This window comes from Mus musculus, chromosome 5 (genome assembly GCF_000001635.26).
Source record: "Mus musculus strain C57BL/6J chromosome 5, GRCm38.p6 C57BL/6J".
NCBI lineage: Eukaryota > Metazoa > Chordata > Mammalia > Rodentia > Muridae > Mus > Mus musculus.
The window spans coordinates 91,708,175-91,735,754 of NC_000071.6; the positions used below are offsets into that span (position 1 = coordinate 91,708,175).

A 27,580-nucleotide genomic window follows, 5' to 3' on the forward strand; every position below is an offset into this window, starting at 1 on the left:
TCCCTTTGGATTCCAAGTATGCACTTTGGGATGGATGATCAAGTAGTTACCATGGTGATATAAAGTAGGGTTCACATCTTACTAAGGTCATGTCATTCTTTCCCACAGTGCAGGCCTCACATTCTAAGACTAATCCAGTAACTAAAAATACACCCGAGACAGCTCATGTTGCCATTTATGGCAAAATATGACTGAGTCGGTTAACTAATTTCCCTATGGCATAAAAAGAGTCCCTGGTTGGCAAACCAGGAGATCTCAGCTTTAGGGGAACAAAAATGAGAAAGAGAAACACTTCCTGTTTAGTAGATTGATTTCTGAATCTCAGAAAATAACGCGTGGAGAACAAGGTCCAACAAAATGACGTCCTATAAAACTCAAAAGAGAAGCTGGTGACATGACTGGACCTGTTCCTGCACTGCATACACACATGCGCTCACAAGCAGGCACAGAAGCAGTCCTCCACCTGGAACTTCCCTGAAACAGGTTAGCTCCTGCTTAACTGTAGCTTTGCAACTGCATGAGACATAGGACTGCCAGTGACCTCAAACAGAATGTGTCTGGCTTATCTGTTGCTTGTGCTCACGGCTCTCTCTACACCTGGTCACCCTCGTTCAATGGGAGAGACCAGTATTTCTCCCTCAGGCCCACTTTGAAGTTTACAACAAGAGTCTTTGATTTGATCTTCAGACTTTAGGCAAATTCAGACAAATTCTAAATACCAAAAACGCAACTAGAGAGACAGAATGTTAAAATCAAAAAACAAACAAACAAAAAAAAAAAACTTAACTTCCTTTGCTTGGAGTGGGCTTGCTACTGTGTATGTGGTCTGGTTACATAAACTAGCTTGGCAGAGAGAAACTTTACAGTAGGGCCTCACTACTTTACCACGGTATGTCTCAACCTTGACTACAACATTTACTGCATTTTTTAGCTAAACCCCTTAAACATCCCACCACCAGGTATTCTAACATTCGCATTCTGGGAGTGAACAAAACTTACTTGTCTCTCAGCTTCACTGCACATGGGGAGGATGTCTATTTAGTTCTACAGCCTTCCTTTCAAGCTTTGGTCATTCATTTCCAGGCAATGACATTTACCCAGATTCTCACTACCTAAGATCTCTCTCCTCCTCTTCTGATATATAACTTTATTCTAATCTCTCTGACTCCTTAAAATGTTTAAAAAAATTTTTTTTCAAGAGGTTCTGTAGACATGGGCTAAGACTGACTCAAAAGAAATCCTGGATAATAGGTTAACATATTGTGCACGCACACACACACACACACACACACACACACACACACACACACGGGCATAGGGGACAGGATTTGTATATGGACACATTTGACAAGTCAGAGCTTTTCTCCTGTGCATAAGCCTGACTTGATGCTCTAGGAATAAATAAGAAGATTCCTTTAGCCAATTCTAGAAGAAGGGATGGGGGAGGGTGGCTATTATGAAGCAACTAAAAATGATGATTTAACAGCCTTGAAATAAAGATAGCAAGCTCATTTAAGTACATAGCAATGCACATATAATCTATCTTCCTTAAAATAGTATGTACCCTGAGATGTTTCACAGAACGGAAAGTTGAGTTGGGATCTATCCAGCTTACCAAATGAGAACAATCCTAAGAAACATGGATGACAAGGAAATGTATTCTCAAAATCACCATCTCCAGGAGAGAAGCTTTTGGATGCAAGAACTGAGGCAGGAAAGCTAGATGTCAGGAGACTGGGGACCTCTGTGTGGGAGACCAGGACAGAGCCCAAGGTTGTACTGTAAATCTCTTGGAAGAACACCAGTATTTAAAGTTGCTGAGCTTGGCCTCAAAGCTGTGTGTACACCCATGGACAAAGCTGGGAGGTATAGCTGTCTTCATTTAGCATAGCCTCCTCCTACCAAGGCACAGGTCAAACAGAGAGCAGGGGATGCCACAGAGAGCCAGGGCAGCACTCTCAGGAACCTGATCCTGAAAGCAGTCCTGTGTAAGCACAGCTGCTCTCTTTCCCAAGCTACTATCCACAAAGGCTGAGCAGATATGCCTGGGAATTTCTACTACCCTTCATTTTTCCAGGAATGATAGTCAACTTCTTTATCTTTGTCTGGACCTGACTCAAGGCGGTTGATAAGAGGGTTAAAACTGGAGGAGATAAATTATTTAGAGCACCATTTTATACCACCAATTTATAAGTACTTAATTCACTATGCAAAACAATACTAAATAATAATTTAATGTTACTAGTTCTAGCTTTTTGCACTAGAGTGATGGAATTTCTTTCCTCAAATTATTTCTAAAGGCTGAATCATGAAAACCCACTCCATCATAACAGAAATGTTAGATTAGGAAAGATTCCTCCTTCAGCAAGCTCTGTGGGTTTAACCAGATTCCTTCTGTCTTCCAGGTCAGAGTACTACATATAAGTGGAAACAATCACAGTCTTAATCACAACTGTTGTTCCCTTGTGTAGACCCCTGAGAGGGAGGAGGTAGACATTGTGTTCTCTGTTGTTTAGAAAGAGTAAGTAGTAGCAAGTGGTATGCTATGAAGCAAGATATCGAGTGTGAAGATGAACCAGGCATGGTGGAACTTGCCTTTAATCCCTGAACTGGGGAGACAGAGTAAGGCAGAACTCTGTGAGTTCGAGGCCAGCCAGGGCTACACAGTGAGAATCTGCTTTTAATAAAGGAAAGGGGTGTGACTATGTCATGGCTTCTTGTCTCTTCCTGTATTGTTAATGATCTAAATTACCATGCAAGAGTGCAGAAGCCTAAACTTTAGTGTACCAGGCTGACCTACAGGAGTTTATTAATTCCATACAGTTTCAGGCAGAAGGATCTCTAAGAACCAGTAAGAGATTTAGATTTTTTGGGGTGAGAATGCTGGGCTCCTAGCTTTCAATTATGGATGTAGTAATGAATGAGTGAACTAATTCACTCAAGTGCTCTGGGTTTTCTCCAGCTATAACACAGAGATTGGCAGCGTTACCAAGTCCAGCACGGGCTTCCTTCCCTCCCCCACCCAGCCACCTCAGGAGAGCTTGGGAGCTTTGATCAAACAGTCTGCACCAACTTCATATGTGAGAGAAACCAAGTTCATAATGAATCTATTTCTGATTTGACTTCAGCTAATTCACAGGGAAAAAGTTTAGGATTATAGTTATTATACAAGATGATATTTTTGAATGTTTGTATATGACAAATTCACTTAAACTTCAAATGGAAGTATTTCCAACTGATTCTTATGAATCTGACTGAGTCAGAATGTGTCCTCTGGATGACTTTGGATAGGTAACTTAATCTTACACCTTCAATTTCTAGATAGGTAAAGTGTAGTTAAAATATAGATTTTATAAAGTTGTTGGGAGATAAAATGAATTCATGTATATCTAAATTTTATATATTTATATGTATGTACATAATATAAGATATATAGGTGTATATGTACATAATAATTTAATAAATATTACTTTAATTTTGTCATGAAATTTTGGTCATAGCACTCTGGAAAATAAGCACGTGAGGACATTAGGGTGGTAAAAGGGCAAGGGTGACACCTTGTTATTGATTAATTACCCTGAAGTGGAGATCTGGTGATGATGCTGATGACTGTGGTGGCGATGGTGGTCCAACGTGGATCTATGCAGAAGTCAGTCATAGAATGAGACCTGGCAGTGTAATCTCACCAAAACCTGATTCTTAGTGTGAGGCCAGTTGCATCTTGTTTCAGTTTCCTGCTTCCATTTGAGTGGCAGGTGTTCTCTGAAGGACCAGAAGAAGCATCCCTTAACACAGTCAGCAAAGCTTTCATCCTGCAAAACAAGATGGGCCATGCCGGTTTCACAGCTGTTGAGATGCAACGTTATGTTTTAAATTTTAATTACCGTGCCTAAGGGATCTATAAAACAAAAATGCCTGTAGCCAGTAAACCCCCTTACCCAAGAACAGATGCTCCCTGAAATGGGGGAGTCTACTGTTTACGGAAGATAACAAGGCGCGTGATTCTACTCCCCTAAACAAGTTTGTTTGACCCAACTGCACCAAATGCGCTTCATCACATAAAGGCAGGCGGTATGTGAAGAGGAAAACATCACGATGTATTCTTGCTCCTGATTGGACGTACTCAGGCAGGAAGTACATCAAGATACATATTTGCCCCTGATTGGACCTGGTAGGAAGTACATGCCTTATGGGTTTGTCTTATAAGCCTCCGCAATATGCGGCCATTTTCTAGGAATCCCGAGATGGTCTTGTTCAGTGTCCATCATCCTGGTGAGTATTTCATTAAAGCTTGCTTCATTTTTGACTTAACAGTTGTGCTAGTGGTCTTCTCAACTAGCAACATTAACACTGTGAACAGCATCAGTCCATGGCAGAAAATGCAGCCCAGGTCATCCCTCCCTGAAGCCCCAGACTGGGATATATAAAATGGGGAAATCCAAAAAAGCAGCCCAGCCTTTGCCTAACAAACACTGGGCCATTATCTCCTGTGGTGATCCACATTGACTAAAGGAACCTGCTGGCCTCTGTTGTCCTTTCAAAGCAGATTTCCACTGAGAGAGTAACAAAGGTTCTTGGGACTTAAAAACAAGGCAGTCACACTCTCCCTGAACAAACTATTAGTGCTAGGACAAATCGATACCATCTACTAGTATTTTTTTTAAACCTTATTAGAAAATTTTAAAGGCCACGTGTGCCGGAAACATGCTGTATGTGGGAGGAAGGAAGGTAAAGATTGCTTATGGAAAGGCGCCTCAAACCTTAAAGAAGACACCATCTGGAAACTCCTTGTGAGTGGGGCAGACAAGGGAGCTGGAAACGAGAATGGAGACTCGGATTGAACCAGGAAGGACTGAGTAAAGATTTGTCCGACAAAAAAATCAGAACGAGTGGAGCAGCAGAGGGCTCCATCTTAGATTTGAGGCTAGCCCTGGGACACGCTGAAGCTGTCTGTCATGACCATGGCGGGAATTCTAGGAATGTAAAAGATCCAGCTGTTCTCTAGTACCTGTGAAAGCTCCCATCTAAAAAGTACACTGTGACCTTCGCCCTTCAAAGCCCTCCTCCTCTTTAAGCTGGGCCTCAGTCCCAGATCAGAACTTGGGAACCGAAGACAGCTGCAGCCTAAATAAAAGATTGGTTAATTGCAAATGGCTAGAGTCCAGCGGTCTCTAGGTGTTTTCAAATTCCATGACACGAGGACATTCCTCTCTCCTTTAAGAAACAAATTGTGGATTACAATTTCTGCTTGTCTGGCCCTCTCAGCTTTTCAATATCAACAGCAAACAGTGCAAGCGTGGGAATCACACTTTCTAATGCAGGTGATTTGAAAGCCCACAAGGTGAGCAGTACAAACAGTCACACTGGCCGCTGTGTGTTCCAGATGTCCCTTGTTTAGAGAAGACTGGAAATTGTTATGAAGGGGAATTTTAAAAGCTTGCCCCTTGTTCGTTAAAGATCATAGAGTCATTTGATAATTCGATGAAGACAGTGTAGGGAGTTGACTGTGGTCTCATTTTACAAAGGAGGAAAAGACGGTCCCTGGAGCATAAGCAATCACAGGGTTTTGCTGACAGAGTCTGGACTGAATTCCTGCTTTCCTCACTTGTATTAATTGCTCGTTTTTGTCTTGGGGCATAGCAGAGAGTAAACAATTTACTTTTGTCACCTCTGACTGCATATGCATATGAAATTCATATTTCTAAATCTAAATGTAAGCATCCCAGTTTTTGTTGGTGAATGCAGCTGTAACATCAGCTTGCAAAAGACAAGTGGGCGTGAATGATGCACACACGCAAAAGGTGCACTTACACAAATGTCAGTGTCTGTGTTAGCATGGCAATGCCTGGATCCATTCCCTGTGCTTGGTTTAGTCAGCAGGCATTTACTGAACTCTTATTACATTCTAGATGCTACTGTGCTGGAAACTTGGAAAGAGTTCATAAACACACACACATAAGAAAAAAGAAATGCTCCAAGCTTTACCCCCATAAGATGACTCCCTTCCTGCAAGAGAGACAGATCCTAAAAGGAGACATGAGAGAGAGGAAGAAGCAGCAGGGCAGAAGAGAGACAGCAACTTGGGACAAAGCAGGGGGAAGGAAAGAGAAATTCCCAACTCATATGAGAACTGGCCTGTGCACAATTCCCAAACCAATAAAGATACTGCAAATGGTAGAAGGGCCACATGACATTGTCTTGCATCCAAGACTAGCTGAGACTCAAGACTGCAAACTAGACAGTCACCATTTACATAGTCTGAGGAGGACTAGCTGGAAGCGATAGCATTGCTCTGGCCAAAGAAGAATAATTTCATCATCATCATCTTATATATGATGTCTCCTTATCAGGCTTGTAAAGCACCAAGTAAGCAAATCCTAAATGTTGTATCACCCATCATCTATTAATGATCCTAAAAAAACAACCATGGGGCCAGGGTATGGCTCAGCAGTAGACGGTTTGCCCGTTTGCCTACGAGATCAGCCCTAAGGTGTGGAGAGCCGTGCCGTGAGCAATCGCCATTATAAGATGGCGCTGGCTTCCACTGCGCCTAACTAGTAAACAAGCTTTATGCGAAAATGCAAGAGTAAATTCACGCCCAGTCACTGCCCATCTTCGGGCGTAGTAATGGGGTGATGGGCGAGCAACTAATCAGTTGCTGTCATGCCACATCAGGTGCTGAAACGTCACGCTGCAGGCTATATAAGCAGCGCCATTTTCCGGGTTCGGGGTCTTCCTTATGTTGAAGCAATAAAAGCTTTGCCATAGAAGGATCCTGTTGTCCAAGTGAATTCTTGCCGGCGAGATACTAGCTCGGGCAAGACTAAGGGAATCTTCATCCTCCTCAGCTGGGATGCTCTGCATCCGAAAGAGCAGTTGGGTAAGTTACCATCCTTTCCTCCTTGTGGTCTCATCTCTGTAATGACAAAAGAAATGGATTTGAAAGGCAGTGGGCGAACGCCTGTCTTAGATGAGTGTCTAATCAGATTTCTATAATTACAGTTGGCAGGAAACAGTGATGGGGAAAAGCAAATTACATGGTTCTGGAAGAAGGCAGCCCCGGCTCCCTGTGGAGAACACCAGAACCATCAGGCCACAGACAAGATTGCCCAAGACACCTGGAATCACCTCTGTCCCTGGGCTTCATCGATCCTAACTCTCAGTTTCAACCTGATGCAGGAGTCAGGATGGAATCACATAGACAAGAAGAGAGATTCCACCACAGCCCTGGAGTCAAGGTGAGATGAATGACCAGCTATGGAGGTTGCAGTCAGGAATAAAAAATTAATACTTGAAGCTCTTGGTTCAAAAATAAAAAATGTCTCAGAAAGAACTGCAAGAAGAATCCTGAACTGTAGAAATAAAACTCCACTATTATACAAAATGCTACTGGGATCAATTCTCAGAAAAGGCTATTAGGATGTTCTTTGTGCTACAGTGTCAGTTTGATAAGTAGCTCCCTTGTAAGTAAACATATCTCTGGTGTCATACTAAGAGTAGGTACTGTGGAGGGGAGCCTGGGATATCCTCAGGATGACAAAGTATGTAAGAAGCAAACTCATCGCAAAACAGAGCTGACTATCAGTCAGGGCCTCAGAGCTAAGTACACGAGGCACACGGGGCTTGCTTACTTAGATAAACCACACATGCAGCAAGAAAGTAGGACCCAGACAAAGTGTATTATTAAGCAGGCCACCAATGTAAGGAATGGAGACATAATCTTACTGGGCACCCTCTGAGAAACACTACAGATATGCATGAAGACTGTTCTAATCCAAAGTGACTGGGCAGTGCCATCTCATTGCATACCAATAATACAAATGAGATCAGCGGCCTATTGTCAGTGAGAGAGGCAGTGATGGGCTTTTTTTGTTGTTTTGTTTTAATTATAACTTTACCTCAAGCAGCTAAATTCGGCTGTTTTCAAAGGAAACAGTAAGATGATAAAGGAGAGCAAACTGCTGCCCAGTGGACAAGAGGGGAATCACAAAACGTCCCTTGATTTCCTGGGAGGGTTAAAACTCAGCAATTATCCACCGGTCATGAGCAGTGTTAAAAGATGCTTTCCAGGAGAAAGGGATGGAGGAGGCTCCTTCAGATTTCTTTCTGATTTCACTGTGACTGAGTAAGCTGTTTCAGACCTTACAGATATCTTGTGATTTATAATCAAGTGCGTACAGTTGTACAGGTTTTGTGAAAAAGAGACCCATTGAGAGAGTAAATGGAAGAGATGTGCCCTTTTTCCTTTGCCTACCAGCTGAAGCACCTTTTTCCAATTCCAGAAAAGAAAATAAATGTGTTGAGTGAAGCCCTGTTTGGAATTAATGCAGAAAGGAAAACTATATACCCAAGAAGAAGAGTGTGGCTAAGGAGATAGTGGTGAGATAGGGAGAGTCTGCACCAAGACTCTGTTCAGAGACATACTGTTCTCTGAACAACAACAGAGAACAATATGTGTGTGCAAGGAGACACACATATTGGCATTACCAACACCTAGCCCATGGTGATATGGGGAAAAAGTAAGTTTGAATGTAAAAAAAATGGATTGGCATGGCTATTATACATGTATTAATGAGTCCCACTTCATTTTTTTTAAGTACTATAATGGATTCATATGTTTTACAATGGTCTTATTATATATATATATATATATATATATAATATATAATATATATATTATAACTTTGTATGTAAGAGCTTGTTTGTGGCTATAAGAAAAACACAAATGACCAAAAAGCCAAGTAGAGAAAGACTCAATCCCCCCTTGGCTAATTGGTAGACCTGTCACAGAACAACTGGACAGTATTAGGGGAAAGTTCTCTGTTGTCCTTGTTCTCATCTTTTCATTTACCATTTCTCTTACACTTGAAGAAATATGCACATACACACACATATGCACACACATGAGCACACGCACATGTACACACACATGTACAAGCACACCTGCAGATACTCCCCCTTAGCACTCTTCCTGATCCTGTTTTCAGTTGTGACCTTTTCCAAACAGCTTACTCAGCCACAATGAAATCAGAAAGAAATCTGAAGGAGCCTCCTCCACCCCTTTCTCCTTTAAATTGGCCAGCAGCTAACTCTTCAATATTTATGACCGCTCTCTGAAAATGCATGATTGTTCTGCTGGAAAATAAGATTGCCTTGAGCAGAGTTGCAGGAAATGTGATTTGAAAATCCAAGTCAATGATGTCCACAACTCGAATAGGTAATGTTGTAAATGAAACCTGAGTTAGTAAGACCAGCAAAGGAATGATAGAGCGAGACTAAGGAGCCAAGGAGAGGAGCCAGGGGCTCTGGCGAGAGTTACGGCTGCAGCCTGTGCCATGACCAAGAAACAAATTCAAAGCTAAATAAGAACAAAGACTTCATTTCTGGATTGTTTCTTAAGATCTGAAATATTCAGTATCCCTGAATAATTACTAAAGAAATACAACGTGTTGACAGTGGCTAGAAAGTCAGCTTAAATATCTATGGCCCCAGTTGTCAGCTTTGTCAATGAACAGAGCATGTGGCTGGTGTTTCTGCGACACTAAACCTCTGTCCTAAAAACTGGCTCTGATGCGATCTAGCTGGCATGATCTCAGAGTACCTAGCACAGACCCACTTAAACAGTGCAGTTAACCCTTCATGTTCTCCAACTCCTTCTCTTTATCCCTAGGCATATGATGACTGATGCAGAGAGAAGAGTCGGTGCTGATCGATGGGCTGCTTCATTCAGGAAAGGTGCAAATACAAAATTACCCTTCAGAATGAAGCTTTATCAGGAGACAGGGGATCTTGACCATGGGAGGCCTTAGTTCTTAGTAGGCCTCAAAGTGGAAGAACATTGGAAAGGAGTAGCATGCTTGGAGCCTTAATGAAAGAGCTTCCCCTTTAACACCTGGATGCCCAGATGTGGTGGTGCATGCCTTTAAGTTCAGCAAGTGGGAGGCAGGGGCAGGCCAACCTCTGTGAGTTCCCAGCCAGCCTGGGCTACTGGGCTGTCACAGACAGGATGATGGGCAGGAAATCCTTCAAAAGAAAAACCAAAACAAAAGGGAATATCTGACTTCTATATTCTTTTGGGGTTATTGTATTAGAAAGGATCATGTCATAATTTAGTCTAGGATAGCCTATAGGAAAAGAGCATGGAGAAGCCAGATATTGGTTATAGGTTATAAAACTCCAGCACAGATGGATTCTTAACCCTCCATCAGAGTGTGTGTGTGTGTGTGTGTGTGTGTGTGTGTGTGTGTGTGTGAGAGAGAGAGAGAGAGAGAGAGAGAGAGAGAGAGAGAGAGAGATCTTAAAGTGAGAATCCCAAGAGGTAACAACAGTCTTCGTACCTTACAGGGCACCTGAAATGTAAACACACTGAACATTCCTAGGAAGGAATGTGTGCTGGTATTTATCTGCTCCTGAGACAAAACACCAAGATAAAAACCACTTACAGAAGAAAGGATTTACTTGGGTTTAAGGTTCCAGAGGGATAAGAGCTCTTGATGCAGAGTAGAGGCAGCAGGCAGCAGACATGGTGGCTGGGGCAGGAAGCTGAGAGCCATAAAGCCCACCCCCAATGATGTACTTCCTCCAACAAGGCCATACCTCATAAACTTAAACCAAAGACGGACCAAGTATTCAGACACCTGAGTCAGTGGGAGATGTTCTCATTGAAGTCACCACATAACTGATAGGTTTTGGCAGTACTGTTGTAACACCCGCTCGCTCTGCTCACAGCTGATTTGTGTTAGCACACAGGGTCCCATGTGTCAGTCTTGCACACACAGTTTTGCAGTGTTGTGTACACAGATTCTAAGGCTGGGCTTGAGTCTGCCATTTCACTTGGCAAGCTCTGTTTGACTGCTCTGTTTCAGCTTTCCTAGATACAAAACGACAAACAATAAAAACATACATGTTTGCAGTTACAGGAGCTAAATAATTCAATCTGTGGAAGGAAATAGTGTTCTATCCATGACTTTCACTGACAGTCAGTCGGAACATTACATCAACATTTCAACCCTGGCCTGAGTATAGAGACACACACACCTGGGAGGCAGGTATATCTCTGTGAGTTCAGGGCCAGCTTAGACTACACGATGAGTTTCAGGACAGTCTGGGCTATAGTAAGGAGACCTTGTCTCAAAGAAACAGAAAAATAAAAAAAAATAAAATAAAATAAAATCAACCATGAGGGAAAGAGGAGAATGTTGCCATTGTCAAGTAATCTTGTTCAAATTGGCCCAGCAGTGGTGGCGGTGCATTTCTGGCTACCTGCCCCAATGTTCTGAGTTCCTGAATGAAAGACACACACACACACACACACACACACACACACACCCTTATATTTTAATACGTCTTAAATAGCTCAATGGTTGGGCCTCTCCCAAACCTCCACATAGCTAACACCTCCCCTCCGATAATCCCTGAGTTATTATTTACTAAAGTCTATATTCTATCATTATTGTCCTAGACCCAGTTTGGGGGGGGGGGGGTCTGGAGCTGTTCTTCACCATCTCTTACATGTGGACTATCTCTCTGTCCTGTCTTCTCAGCATGGTTGTTACTCCTTTCCCAGCATATCAGTTCTCTCTCTCTCTCTCTCTCTCTCTCTCTCTCTCTCTCTCTCTCTCTTTCTCTCTCTCTCTCTCCCTGTCGCTTGTCTGGGCATCCTAAAAGTCCCACCTCTGTCTCCCTAGGCATTGGCCACCTGCCAACTTTACTTACCAATCAGAACCAACTGGGGACAGGGTCTCTCAGTGTTTTACCTGTAGATGCGCAGATTCCTGTATAATTTGGGGGACCGAATTAACATAAGTTGCATTAGACCAATTCCACAGCAGGAGAAAGTCAGGCTGAATTTTCACAGTAGAAAATGGGCACTACATAGGCCTTCATTGTAATTTCTCCAAGAAGAGAACTAGCCTACAGCTTGAGGATGCAGAGGGTGCCTGGAGGTCGGCACTGTGTTCTGTGTAAATGGAATCATCTGTGAGCATAAGAGTCCATTAATATCTGTCTACTCACTGTGAGTTACCACCCAGAAACACCCAATATGCTCAATCTCACTTAAATATTCACAAAATGTGCATTTTGAGGGTTGAGATTTTTATTTTATTGTCAACTTATGTTAACAGAGAATGAGTTCCTTCTGGGGTCTATATGAAGTAGATGAGTCAGTAGAAAGAAACAATCACATACATCCATGAGTGGCTTTCCCTGCTGGATTCAGCCATTAGGGGTGTCAACAGGGCCTTAGTTTTAGGGAAGGAGAGCATTTGATTTAACCACTCACAGCGCTTTCAAGTTATCATAACATTCAAGATGGTTTGCCTTTGCACCTACATCTACAAACATTGGAAACCAGAGAACAAGGACCATGTGCACGATACAACTGATGGAAGCCCCATCGATCAACTATGGGATTCTACCTTCAGAACATAAAAAGGTCTAAGGCTTTTGCCCAGGCTGGACCTCAGCAAAACTCATGTAACTTCCGCCTTCTGAGTTCTGGCCAACACTAAGGAGCTATGTGTCCCCTACCTGTGTCTCTTTGGATTTGTTTCCATCATCATCACCCTCCTTCCCTGTCATGAAGTAGGAAGGCAATATTCCCTATTGCGGTCCGCCCAAATCCACTTTGCTTTGCTTTACTTTGTCAGGATAGGCGGTTCCCAATTATACCCTTCCCCCGTGAGGGCTACAAGACGCTGGAAGGCTTGCCCTCTCAGTGTTACCTGAAGTTTTAGGATAAAGGCCTGAGCTCTGGGATTCCCAGCAACGTCGACTCAGCCACACACTTTCAATATACCAGTGAGAGGTATGAGTGAAAAGTAGGAAAGGAAATTGGCCATGTTAAAGGAGAGACCACCAAAGGGGCCTACTGACCCCTAGTCTATCTGGGGCTCTAAGATAAGGCTTAGGTTTGAAAGAGGATCATGAAGTCAAACAGAACCAGCCACGGGAGACTGCTCATTGTTGAATCATCTTTCGTCTAGTCTTTCTTGCTAAGTGGTCAGATATGCTGTGAAATTCCTTTGGGGGGGGGGGACAAATGCAATTCTTTGACAAGCACAAAGGCTCCCTCCTTTCCTGTCTCCCAACATGGTGTTCCTAGGAAAGTGTCAATTTGGGGGTGTCCATTGTTTCCATGGTCCAGTGGCATAAAGGACAGGAACAAGTGTCTCTTTGGAATGTCTCCAGCCCTGACTGCGCAGATACCACACCAGCACCCATAATACCAGCACTGCCTTTCCCTGGACATCTACGTGCAGCTCCACATGCCTTCTTCTCCACATTTACATTTTCATTGACCCGCCTCCCTCAGTTCATCTGGTGGCAGAGGTGTGGCTACTTTCTGCAGTTTCTATCTCTGTGGTAGAGGTGTGGCTACTTTCTGCAGTTTCTATCTCTGTGGTAGAGGTGTGGCTACTTTCTGCAGTTTCTATCTCTGTGGTAGAGGTGTGGCTACTTTCTGCAGTTTCTATCTCTGTGGCAGAGGTGTGGCTACTTCCTGCAGTTTCTATCTCTGTGGCAGAGGTGTGGCTACTTCCTGCAGTTACTATCTCTGTGATACTTGCCCACTCTCCTGCTGCTTTCTCCTCTTCCAATTCCAAATGGCAGACTCTCTCCTTTGAAATATCTCATGATTTTCTGCCTTTTTCTCCGCTACCTTATATCTCATCTAAAGGACTTCGTGAATGGAACCAACCACGTGAAATGAAATTCATTCGCTATCATTCTCCCTAACCTTATCTATGCCATCCTTTTCTACACGAATGCACAAGCAAGCCTGCAAAAGTGTTGATTTCTTAATCATGTTGTTCACTGAGAATGGCTTACATACAGACTGGCCGTTTTGAAAGGCTTTGGCAGTGTCTTGTTTTCTTTTGTTTTGTTTTATGAAAGAAGTGTTTACTGTCTGTAGATGTTTGGGACCAGATTAAATGCTGGCAAGAGAAATGGCTGTAAGGATGACATGAGATGATGTCCTTGCCCTCATAGATCTGTAGAGGAATGAGGGCAAACCAGTGTGTACAAATTAATAAGGAAAATACATGAAAGCATAGTATGAATGGAGTTAGTGATACAATCGTAAATACATTTAGAGATGAGAAACAGAAAAGGCTCCAAGGGTCAAAGTATCTAGGGAGGATTTCACATGAAAACGTAAGCAGCTTTTAGAATACTTGAATGTGGGAAAAAGGAAGAGACTGAGAGCTTCTAGACTCAAGAAAAACCACTCAAGAAAACAGCCTGAGCAAACCGACAAAAATGGCATATTAGACTTCGGTATGCACACCCACTGATTCCAGCTAATGTGAGCTCACCACTGTGCAGATGCCCCTGGGTCTGCTACTACTGAGAATCCATATCACAGTGAATTTATCAACAGACAAAGCAACTGGAATCCCATATGCCACTTACAGAGACGCTCTGACTATCAAGTTAAGGGTCCCTGAACTGTGGTAAGTTAGAAGCACAGCAGATAACGCTCTTGCTAACAGCTGGGGATTTGATATTTGAGATCAATATCAGGGAAATTCTTTTGATTGGCTTAGAGGTTTACCCATCTCTCTGAAATGACCCACATGTCAATTCCAATCCAAACACAATTGCTCGGTAGAGAAACCTCCTAGAATTAACCATAGAGTCAAAGCTGTGTAAAGCATGGCAGACACTCATAAGGACGAAAACAGACACTAAGCAGTTTTCTGCCTCTGGAAGCCTGTTACAGCTCAGTACTGTTCATGGATTGGACTTTTGGAAAATTACCCAAGGAACCAAGTAGATTATGGGACAGCTTTCACTAAGAACTTCTGTAAATCAGTAAATTCAAGTGGGGACAGAACTCCTTCCAATTACAAATGAGACAATAATCAATCATAGAATTAAGTCCTGGCCTTCTCATAAAAGCAACTACCCTCTTCCCTACCCCCAATTTACAATAATGTAGTCCACATGGAACAAGTCAGCGTGTGTCTGAGAACCAAATCCTATACTGTCTTTCCCAGCACAGAAAGCCAATTGTTCCCCTCCAGGGTCTGTCAGGATCGCATTACTGCTGTGAAGTATTAAAAAGGGCCCTGAGCTCAGGCCTCCTGCTGAAAAGTTAAGTTGTCAGTTGTTAGGCAGAAAATCAATCAGAAACGCATTTGAAACAAACGTGTGCCTGGACTGACACCAGGCTTGGGGAAAAAAAAAATCGACCAAGAGACAGAAAAATACTAATGAGTGCAGATACCCACACCAATTTAGACAAGGTGGATCAATTTATTTAGACACATCTACTAAATGAAAATATGCTGGTGTCACATCTCAGATTTACATCCAATTACAGACAAAGCACTTATAAATGTTTTCCAAAGTGTTCTGGTGCCCTGTCCTGTGATACAATCCAGGATCTCCAAAACTGTTCAGGATTAGTTTATGTGTCTCACATTCCTACCCCGAGGCCTTGCCATAGGTACACAGACACACAGGCCCCACAGTCTGGATTGTTCATCATGCATTTATAACAGGTACTTAGGGACAGGGTTTTTTTTATGTTTTTGTTTGTTTGTTTGTTTGTTTGTTTGTTTAGCTAAATGGCACTCACTCCTCACTTGAGACCAGAAGGAAATAGAAGCCAGAGTAACAGCCTGGCATCTCTTCCTGCATTTTGTACCTGCCTTAGGTCAGATTCTCCTTGTAGGCATGTTGATCGCTCAGTTTCATGCCATTTAAGGCTACATTTAAACCTGCAGTTACCTTGGATTTGAGGAACATCTAGTCCCCTTCCCCCTTATAGGAAATTATCCCTGAGAGTGAGGCTGTAGCACTGGATAGGAGAACTTCTCAAGCATAAAGGATTTCACTGAACCTCCTCGTAGAACAGGAGCTGAGCCAATGATAGAACAGCGGATACCCTGACCAGGACAGCTTAGTCCTATGTACTTCTTGTTCTCCTGCCCCAGGTCTTCCTCTACTGAAACCTAAAATGTTGTGTCAGTACCCCAAAATGGACTTGGGTCACTAGAGCCACAGTCTCTTCTTTCTTATGTAACCACTTTGATTAATCTCTTTTTTCTGCTTTTAACCGTTGCCTGCTCTTTCACTGGCTTTTGCCCTAAAGCTGCAGTTGCAAATTCAACAAGAGAACCCAGGATGAAGGCTTCATTGGAGACCTCTGTCACCCCAGCGAGTTGGCCCTAGGAGGACAGGGAAAATGGAAGAGTCTCAAGCATCTTTTGTAATCACCCAAGGGAATTTTTTTTTTTACTTAAAAAATATTTATGTATCTAATGTATAGAAGAGATCTGTCTACATGTATGTCTTAGCACTAAAGCATACAGTGCTCATGGAGGAACTGGGGTTACAGATGGTCTGTGAGCTGCCGTGTGGGGGCTGGGAATCAAACTCAGGGCATCTCACGAACAGCCAATGCTCTTAGCAGCTGAACCATCTCTCCAGTCTCTGAGTTTACTTTTTTTTTTTTTAATTGAAATTAGCTTTTTTTTAATACAAATTGTTCTGATCATGGTATCCCCTCCCCTAACTCTTCCAGTATCCTCCCCATTTCCCTACTCTTTCAAATCCACACTTTCTTTCTCTTTTGTTGTGAACGTTTGTGAACCCCAAAAGACCACCAAGGAACCGATTCTTATGCAATCGCATTAGGGTCTCTTTATTAGAAGCCCAAACTTGGGCCCCCCTGTCAACCGTGACACAGCAGGATGGGAAGGTGGAGCCCCCAGCCCAGCTTCAGACAAGCATTAATAGAGACAAGAAGTGGTATCTAGCCTGATACACACCTGATTGGGGGGCCATTATGACCTTTAACATTATTGGCTGGTGCTGGGGCCCAAAACATAAACTTAACTTCTGCTTTCCTCCTGATTGGTGATTGCTAGGAAGTGAAGTGTCAGGGGCGGGCTTGTAACCTGGGGGTTCAGACTTATAGGGGAACAACCTGCAAACTGGTGCTAGGTTCTGGCCTGTTAGTTAATGTGAGTTTAACCTAAGGTCAGGTTCTCTAAGATGGAGTCTGAACCCAAAAGATCTGGTCTCTGACTTACTCATTAGAAAACACTCAAGAATATAAAATTAAATTAAGTTAATAAAATAAAAAAACCAGACTCAGACAAAACAAGCAGAAAAGAGTCAAAGAAAAAGCACAAGAAATGCAAACAGAGGTACGTAAACACACAGACTTGCACACAGAAATTCCATTGAAGACATATAATCAGAAGTCATAACATGAAAACAAAAGACTGGAAAAGAATAAAAGGTCCAGAAAAAGCATTATGAGACCTGAGCCTGTACCCCCCCACCCCAGAAAAAAAAAATCCTCCAAAATTGTCATTGAGTTTGCTTTGTGTTAGCCATCTATTGCTGGGCATAGGGCCTGCCCTAAAGTGGGGTTTATATACAGTGAGACTCCACTGGAAAAAAACCTAATTTTCACTTTGTGGGTGGTTATCAGTTAGAGATAGCTTCTGGGTTAGGGATGGGGCTCACTCTTGTTCCAAGGATTTTTTTTTCTTACGCTTTCATGTTGGCCTGTTAGCTGCTTTCTACCACTATTTAGTAGAGTAGAGAAACAAATGTTCAGACAAAGTGGGCCCTGAGTTCTGACCTTCGTTAAGTTTTCTGTGACCGGTACAATCTGAACCTCACCGTCTATTTCCAGGTCAGTTTGGAGTCTATTTGAGCTGTTCAGGTTCTTTTTGCACTAATTTGAGTTTCTGGTATTTGCCTGACAGGAAGTCTGAGTTCCTTGTCTTTGGGGCCCTTCTGAGTCACTAACCATTCTGTAGAACTATTTGTTTATCTGCTGGTGTGCAGGGAAGTCTGAGTTCTGTAAATTTGTGTTAGTGATTAGCAGGGAATGGGTGTAAAGTACCTAGAGGAGAAAGAGTGTTGGTGGGAAAAAGCCCATTGTACTTTCTGTAATCACTGGAAATTGTAAACATTCTCTCTGGGTGCACATTGCAGAGATTCTGTCTGACTGTTGCGTCGATAATTAGAAGCCTGTGACTAAAGCGAGACGAAGGGCTGACTGCTCTAACAGCACACTTTGGATTCATATGTTAACCATTGCCGTATCTGTCATTCCATGCATTATCCATTGGCCTGTGTCTGTGATGATCCGCAGGATGGCAACTGAATGTCTATTGGCTGTGGTTAACAGTCCTGTTAGAGGGTTGAACTCTGGACTCTGAAGAGACAAATCTTTCCCCTGACTTATTCTGGGTGACTTTATGTGACTAAGGTCTTAGCAGGGATATCATGGGGAATCTGCCTTCCAATGTAAAGTGGTCTCATAGGGAAACACTAGGAAAATGTACCCCCTTCAATTGGAAGGAACTCTCGTAATTCGTTGTGTTAATGACCTGTATCATCGTGAACCTTCATCTACCTCACACTCTTCAGTGTTGGGTCATCCTGAGACATGTAAGGGGATATCTGGACCGCTGGTGACACTCCAGGAAGAAATTTCTGTTAAGTAACACCCATTAATAGCTCAAACGGCTTTCCTGGCACTGACTCTGGCTTCAGCAACCAAGATGAACCTCATGTAGAATGTGTTTGTAAATGCTCGTGTAAGATACATAGGTGGTAGCAATTTTACCCATACACTGTGGCTCGCTAGCTCAGTGGTTCTCAACCTGTGGGTCTCGACCCCTTCTCAAGAGGGTGTGGATCAGCCTTCACCAGGGTCACCTACGACCATCAGAAAACACCAGCCTCAGCATAACAATTCACACCACTAGCCAAATTATGATCATGAAGTAGCAAATGAAAATAATGTTATGGTTGGGAGTCAGTCACCACAACATGAGGAACTACAATTAAGGGTTAGCAGCATTAGGAAGGTTGAGAACCGTTTTTCTAGCTGATGGGGTGGGAAGCGGGCAAGATTCCCTAAGCCACACTCTTCAGGCTTCAATCCTTATATCCTGTGCTATTTTCTCCAAGTTGTTTCTGAAGGGATGACACAGTCAGTTAGACTCTAGTGTCAACGAAACCCACCCTTGATCACCTAGAAGTGATAATCTTGAAGACAATGCCTAGTGTTTTGAGCACTTTTATGTGTTCATTGCTTTATATGTCCCTGTAGCCCTCTGAGCAAGAGGGAGAGGCTCTTATTCTCATTTTATAGACAGGGAAACTGGGGCCTAAGGAGTATGCCATTATTCAAGGTCACATGGCTGTTAGGAGTATGAACTGAAGTCCTCTGATGAAGCCAAATTTACATCACAGATCTTACAACCTTAGTAGCTAAATACTCTTGGCCTATTTTAGGCCCAGTAATAGAGATTTACCTTAACTTTTGTATCCAATCTTATAGTCTCATGACTACTATGTAAATGAATTGCTAAGCTTAGTAGACTCTGAGCCTCCACAAACCCAAAGCTAAGACATAATATTTGAAGCCATTCACAATGTTTCCCCAATTTGCTGTAGCGCACCTACCACACACCTGCTCCTATGTTTAGTCTTGATTTATGACTTCCTTTGTCTGTGACTATGTTAGGCATTTAGATGGTTGAAGGATCAAAGGGCATTGGTGCTGAACTCCTTCCTCGTGCTCCACAGCCTGTAAAACAAAGGACTAAAACAGCAAAGCTGTTTACTGGTCAGAAGAAAGGGACCTCAGTCATATCTCTCTGGTCTAGAAGGTGTGAAATCCTGAAGTGCCTGCACAATCTCTAGTGGATAACTATCTAAATGTGGTTCCGGAAGCCTTGGGAGACAACTGTGTAACCAGGGACTTTCTAATGAAGAACAAGGACATAGCATTCTTTCCTCCTAGAGTGCCAATCCAATCAGGCCTGCCGATAACCTAGACAGCACAGAGTTCCTCAGGAAAAGCTACGTGTTTTAGAGAAAACTCACAACATAGTATAAAACCTACCCAGAATGTAGATCTGGACAGTGGTCTCCGGGGCCACCGTCCACTCTCGTGTCCCAAGCTTATGTTCTATTTTATTCTGCAAATAACTTGTCTTATCTTCTATATCAAACGTTTGTCTGAAATTTTTTAGATCTGAACTTTTTCAGGTTGTTTTATTTTATTTTGTATGTATGGGTGTTTTACCTGCATGCACATATGTGCCCCACCTAAACACCATGCCTGCAGAGGCCAGTAAAAGGCTTCAGATCCACTGGAAGTGTGTTATATATAGATGGTTGTGAGCTACCATGTAGATGCTGGGAATAGAATATAGGTTCTCAAAAGAGCAACAAGTGCTCTTAACTGCTGAGCCACCTCTCCAGCCCCTCAAAATTATTTTGACGGAGTTCACAAGCACCAGCAAGAGATGTGTCACAAGCACCATGTGACAATACAAGTTAGTATTACTTCCTCCATGATGGAATGTGTCATTCATGGTAACATGAATCTATGTTTTGCAGGTCACAATCTCTCACAGTTAGCTCAAAAGAAACTATTTTCTTATTTACTTTAAAGCAGAGTGTGTTAGTCAGGGTTTCTATTCCTGCACAAACATCATGACCAAGAAGCAGTTGGGGAGGAAAGGGTTTATTCAGCTTACACTTCCATACTGCTGTTCATCACCAAAGGAAGTCAGGACTGGAACTCAAGCAGGTCAGGGAGCAGGAGCTGATGCAGAGGCCATGGAGGGATGTTCCTTACTGGTTTGCTTCCCCTGGCTTGCTCAGCCTGCTCTCTTATAGAACCCAAGACTGCCAGCCCAGAGATGGTCCCACCCACAAGGGGCCTTTCCCCCTTGATCACTAATTGAGAAAATGCCTTACAGTTGGATCTCATGGAGGCATTTCCTCACCTGAAGCTCCTTTCTCTGTGATAACTCCAGCTGTGTCAGGTTGACACAAAACTAGCCAATACACAGAGTCATTGCATATGTCAATGAAGTGAATAAGAAGTCAAAATCAAACTGAACAAAGTATGAGCCCCCATCTTTACTGATTCTCCTATGTAACTATATCTCTAAACACAGGTCCCCAGGCAGACCATTCTAACCATGAACTTCTGCCCTAAACCCAGTTCTCAGAATGTCTATGCCGGTGGTCTCAAGGAAATCAAAGAGTCACACACAGGAACTCGGTGAGTGGGAACGATGACATCTCACATGTATTGTTTAAGTGTCTGGATCAGCTGGTTGGCTCAACAGTCTCAGAAAGTCTGAACCCAAGGCTGGACCTCATGAGACAGTCACTGAACCAATACCAACTTGCTCTCCGGAGCGAGTCTGTCATTTCCTCACTGCCTTCCTATCATGGTGCCGCGCTTTGGTCTGGTCCTCTGGGGCTTATGAAACACCAGAGTGTTTCTTTGAGCAATTATTTCCTTCCCACTAAGCTAATATAACTGCCTGGACTAATGGTTTAAATGCTACAATTAGATTTTTCCAAAGACTGTAGTCATATTCATATTCAATTATAGCCATGGAGCCAATCACAGATCAAGGGATCCACATGGGGTCCTAATCCTCCCAGCAGAACGCTTGCTTACAAATGGATTCTGGGGGAGGGGATAATCACTGCCTTTCCTCCAGTACCTGACAGCGAGCCTACTGGAGAGTTCCAAACTTGTCACCACACAGAAACTCCTGGCTAAGATCAGTGGGTTGTAAACCAAAATAAAAAGAAATGAATGTGGGACAGAGATGGGGATAACAGGATAGGAGGGAGATGGGGGGGAGGGGGGAGGGGGAGAGGGGGAGGGGGAGGGAGAAAGGAGAATGTGCTATTTACATGTGTGAAATTGCTAAAGAACAAATTTAATCAGGAAAAAACCCTTAAAGGATATGTACCTGGCTGCGGAGAGAAGAGGATAGCAGTTTAACAGATACAACAAGAAGGCATAGAAGATTGCATAAGTAAAGGTTCCTAGCACCTTGCCAAGAGCCCACACAGACTGAGCATGTAGGGAAAGGGGAAGCATCTGGTTAGACCGGTTAGTCCCAACCCTGTGGACTCTGGTGTGATGTACTTTGTTGCAGGTCACTCAGTTCATGAAGCTGTTATTTCTTCCCCTGTCCCCTTCCCCCTCCCACCTCCCCACTCTTTTTTTTTTTTAATTTTTTTATTAGGTATTTTTCCTCGTTTACATTTTCAATGCTATCCCAAAGGTCCCCCATACCCACCCCCCCCAATCCCCTACCCACCCACTCCCCCTTTTTGGCCCTGGCGTTCCCCTGTACTGGGGCATATAAAGTTTGCAAGTCCAATGGGTCTCTCTTTGCAGTGATGGCCGACTAGGCCATCTTTTGATACATATGCAGCTAAAGACAAGAGCTCCGGGGTACTGCTTAGTTCATATTGTTGTTCCACCTATAGGGTTGCAGTTCCCTTTAGCTCCTTGGGTAATTTCTCTAGCTCCTCCATTGGGGGCCGTGTGACCCATCCAATAGCTGACTGTGATCATCCACTTCTGTGTTTGCTAGGCCCTGGCATAGTCTCACAAGAGACAGCTATATCAGGGTCCTTTCAGCAAAATCTTGCTAGTGTATGCAATGGTGTCAGCATTTGGAAGCTGATTATGGGATGGATCCCTGCATATGGCAATCACTAGATGGTCCATCCTTTCGTCACAGCTCCAAATTTTGTCTCTGTAACTCCTTCCATGGGTGTTTTGTTCCCATTTCTAAGAAAGGGTAACACTCTCAGCTAACTCATGTTTCAGTTCTTATTGTAGCCTGGGCTTTGCATGTGACAAGCATGTAGCCTACCTTTGAACTCCTATGCGCATGTGCGAGTGCACACGCGCATACACAGAGAGAGAGAGAGAGCCATACATATACACATAATTAGATGTAAGACATCTTTATGGGATTAATACAAGGCAGTGTCCCTTCTTTATACAATGTCATGAAGATAACACAGCAAACACACCCAAAAGCATCTGCCCAAATGCCTAGCTTCAAATCCCAGATTAACTGTGTACTGTGTGTGTGACCCTGAGCAAATTAATAACCCTCTGCCTTGCTGCCTGTCTAGTGGAAATACTACATTTAATTCATAGTTGGAAAGAGAATTGAGCTCATGGAAAGCTACAACACAATTTCTAAAGTATGTTAAATCTTTGTTGTTTATACTATTCCAAGGTGGTTGTCCTTAATTTCACAGACTGTCTCACCTGTGCTAGGACAGCCTTATATTCTGCAGTCAAACTAAACTTGCCATCTGCTATTCCCATCCCCAACTGCTCCTCTGAACCACGCCCAGCACTTACACCACGCCTCACCGCAGCCTCACAAGTACCCTGCCTAGCAATTTCTCTCAGAAACTGCAGCTTTCCTCGAGACAGGGATGCTTGCGAATTTCTAGAAATTGCTTTCACAATGGATACCACTTCTCAGATAAACCTCAAGTCAATTCTGTCTCTAAGAGCTTTTGACATATGTGGCCTGTACAATTATCATGGGACCCTCTTCTCTCTCCCATCTCAATAGCACAGGCCTCACTGACCACGTGGAGCAGCGTTCAGCAGTCTTGAGAAGTCACGAGGACCTGCTCTGGTGTGTTTCATCTTTTTCTGTGACATTTCAAATCCGGATTCTCCCAGCATCCCTCAGTCTCTATCTGTTACGGGGTATGGTTGTCATATGCCACCCTCTACCCTTAACTCTCCAGCCTAGGACTTGGCTGCCCTTCCCCCACCCCCAGAGGCTCTTCCCTATATACCCCAGACATTTTGGCTACCTGCTTTTTTATCCTTTTGTACCTCCTGGCTGCAGTACTTGGTTGCCCTCTCTCCCTCCCCAACCCCTCATGGTTTGGGGTCAGGACCACTCTGGACTCCCCCAGATGTGTCTACCTCTGCCTATGCTTTCCCACATATTTATAATAAACTTTCTCCTCCACCCTACCTAGGAGCGGTCATGTCCTTTCCTTTCGTTTTTATTTATTTGTTTTTCATTCATTTTCCATCTCTGAGTCCTCATAGTAACAGACGTTGCCTGTTTCTTGGGACCATTCTTCCTTTCTTCCATTGAACTGGAATTTTACAGGGGCACATTCCCACTAAACAAAGATTCTACTTCCCAGTCTGTCTGCCAGTAGCCACGTGACTAAGTTCTAGCCAATGAGATGTGAGCACAGGATCTGTGTCCTACTTTATCTAGGATGTGTCCCTAAAGCAAGGACCTGATCTCTTCTGAACTGTTGTTTAAATGTGGAGGTGAGACAGTTTGGGCCATGAGGTTGGGAGCAGTACGCAAAGACAGATGTAGCAAAAGAGCCTGGGTCTTTGGAAAGCCACAGTGCCAACCCAGGCTCCTCCCGCGCTATTGCAGTACTGTCTCGTTAACTCTCCACTGAAACTACCTTCTCTTTGATATGTTTAAGCAGTTTCAGGGTATTTTTAAAGAAATTGAGTTCTGTCCTCAACATTGTTTTAGTTTCATGTAAGTGTTCTTGCAAATCCTTTATTCTAATCTCCTGTTTCTTTCCGTTTTAAAAAGGCATGTAAGTTTTACCTAAAGGCTAGGTTTTTGTTACTTCTAGACATTGTGTGTGTGTGCAAGTGCTTGCACACCATGCATACCTGTGCATGTGTACCAGTGTGTAATTGCATGCATGTGTGTGAATATGTGTATGTGCCAGTATATGTGTGTGCAAGTGCCTGCATGTGTGTATGTGTGTCTGTCTGTCCATCATTATGACAAAATGCCTGGCAGAAGTGTTCCTAGTTCCCATCAAGGGCTCATCAGTCATCGTGGTGAAGAATGCATGGCAGGGCAGGGTCATTTGCAGAAGAGGCATCATGCAAATGGAAAGCAGAGAGAGGCAGATGGGAGCCAGAAGTGGGGGTGTGTAACCCTCGAGGTCTACTTCTACCGACCTACTTCTACTATATAGTCCCTAACCTCCAAAGATTTCTCAACCCTGCAAAACAGCTCCATCAGCCAGAGGCCAAGTGCTCGGATACATGAGCCTGCAAAGGACATTTTACATTCAAGCCACAACATTGTAAAAAATTAATTTTTCTTCAGATACTGTATATTAATTTTTGTACTTACCTGGTATCCATTTTATTGATTTCCATATGGCTTATCTGTTCTGGAATTCCATATTTCCATGTGATAATGATCTATCCTATTTCTATTTTATACTCTCATTTTTCTTTATTCTAAATGGTATGAATACTTGCAGACAAAACCTAAACTCAGAAAAGCAAAGATATATTCACATAGATTTGCTAGGTATTAATAACTTGTTCTAGCAAAAGCAATTTTTATTTTAGCATTTAGTATGCAATATATGCCATTAAATACATATTATCTGATATGTAGTTTATTATTAGTAGTTCATTATTATTGTTTTTTGTCTATAATTTTACTTTCCTTTTCAAAAATGAAGTTCTTTAAACACAGCTGATATTTGTTGTTAGATGCTAATATGTTTTTTCTTATTACTGTGTTTTGAATTGCTGCTTTGTTTCAGGGGCTTGCTCTTAATTAATTCTCAATTCATTGAAAGTTGCTGAGTCAATTTTTCCTTAGCTTTTAATTTCAATTTGTAACTATTATTGCATGTATAAACACTATCAAATTTTAACAATTACATTCAAGAACTCAGACCAAGTATTTCATGACTCTTTTCATTTGTTTATTTTGGTTGGGTTTTGGTTTTTGAGACAGAGTCTCATGAAACTCAAGCTAGCCTCAAACTTGCTAAGTAGCTAAGGCTCATCTTAGACTCCCCATTCCCCTGCTTCTCAAGTGCTGGGATCACAGACTTTATGCCTACACACACAGACTGATTAATGTTTTAAATATAATATTTTCTTAATCCCTTGAGAATTTCATACATACATATAATGTACTTTGATGATAGCCCTCCACTCCACCCCAACTCCTGCAAGATTCCATACTCATGCACTCCTAACTTCAGATCCCCTCCTTTTAAATAGAAGCCACTGAGTCCAGTTTGCTGCCCAAGTACCCATGAGCATAGGGCCATCCAGTGGAGTTTGGCTTACCTGCCAGAAACCACACCCCTAGTGAAGATTGACCCCTCACTCCCAGAAACCATCACCTGTCAATGTCACCTCAGCTAGAGGTGAAAACTCATGAGCCTACCCTTCCATGTTAGACTGTTACCTGACTGGATCTTGTGCGTGTCCTGTGCAGGCAACCACAGCAGCTATTGAGTTCATGAGCGAGTAGCCCTGTCACATCTAAAAGATACTCTTTCATCTCTGTCCTCCCCACCTGCTGGTTCTTGCAACCTTTCTCCACCCTCTTCTGAGATGTTCCCTGAAGCTTGAGGTGAAAAGGTATGACACAAATGTCCCATTTGTAGCTGTGCATTCCACAAACATTTACTTTCAACATCTTGACTAGTTATAAGCTTCGGTATTAACTATCATCCACTGCACAGAGACACTTCTCTGATGGAGTCTGGGAACTACACTAACCTCGAGATAAAAAGGTGTGAATTTAGAAGGCAGTCTGATGCTATCTCCAGTTAGCAAAATAGCAGTAGGAAGTTCATACCTGGAGCATATAAGATCCCAGCCATGTGTTCTTGGCTAGATTTACAATACCAGACATAGGCTTCTTGTTGTAGAGCAAGCCTTAAATCTAATCAGAATATGATTCATTTCTCAACCCCCAAATATCCATGTACCCATGAGCCTATCTTATCACACTGGACATTATTGTAGCAGAATTCACAGTTGGGTAAGCAGCCTGCATGGTATCTTCCAAAGCTAGTCAACAAGGAAGAAGATTTCTGGACAGTATCACCTTGATTTCTCTGTCTTTATACAACAGTCTATCCTGTCTTCAATAATCGGGTCAGACCATCAAGTTCTGGTGGGAAACCAGGAGCAATGAAGACAGCTTCTGTTGTTGTGGGGAGCTTCAGGACACTCTGAAGCAATTAATTACTCAAGGAACGGTAGCCCACTCCTGGCACTGGACCTTTATTTAGCAACCGATTGCTTCTGGGAGAAGCATCATCCCCTGTGTAGGGTGACTTTAATTAAACTCCTTTATATGGTGTGTGGGAGTAGAGGTGGGAGTGTGGGTATGGGTGTTAGGGTGTGGGTGTGAGGGGGGTGTAGCTTATAAAATAGTAAGTTTCCATAAAACACATATTTATTCATTTTTGATCTGTTCAATTTATTAGGTTTCCTTCAGAAATTTAAGATCCTTTAATTTTTTTACTATGTATACATAGTTGATGTAATTGCTTTTTAAGGGCACTCTTTGCTACTATAAGGAAATTTTCTAAGTTAACTAAGTTCAACATATTTAAATATAACACATACTAGGGCTGGAGAGGTTGCTCAGGGGTTAAGAATGCATTACTGCTCTTACAGAAGACCTGAGTTCAGTTCCCGGCACCCACGTTAGGCAGCTCACAACCATCTGTAATTCCAGCTCCGGGGGATCCAATACTTCCAGCCTTTAAGGCAGTTACACTCACTTGTGTCCACTTACCAACACCTCCATACACATAATTTAATTTTTTAATGTAAATAACTTTTAAAAATAAAGTAAATGCTAGGCCCTCTTTAAAATCAATGATATTTATAAATATAGTAAAATATGCATTTCAGCTTAAAATCATAATTCAGACTGTTGCTGATTTACGTTTCAAATTCAGACCC

The 27,580-nt window shown here is 42.7% G+C and overlaps 1 long non-coding RNA gene across 1 annotated transcript; it reads left to right on the plus strand.

Moving 5' to 3' along the window:
- The first annotated feature begins 338 nt into the window (after nt 1-338).
- Gm36222 lies at nt 339-25,191 on the plus strand. Its single transcript, XR_389330.3, has 5 exons — nt 339-483; nt 7,003-7,238; nt 9,671-9,735; nt 20,955-21,061; nt 23,412-25,191. It is a non-coding gene; the product is annotated as a predicted gene, 36222 (long non-coding RNA).
- Nucleotides 25,192-27,580: the final 2,389 nt, after the last annotated feature.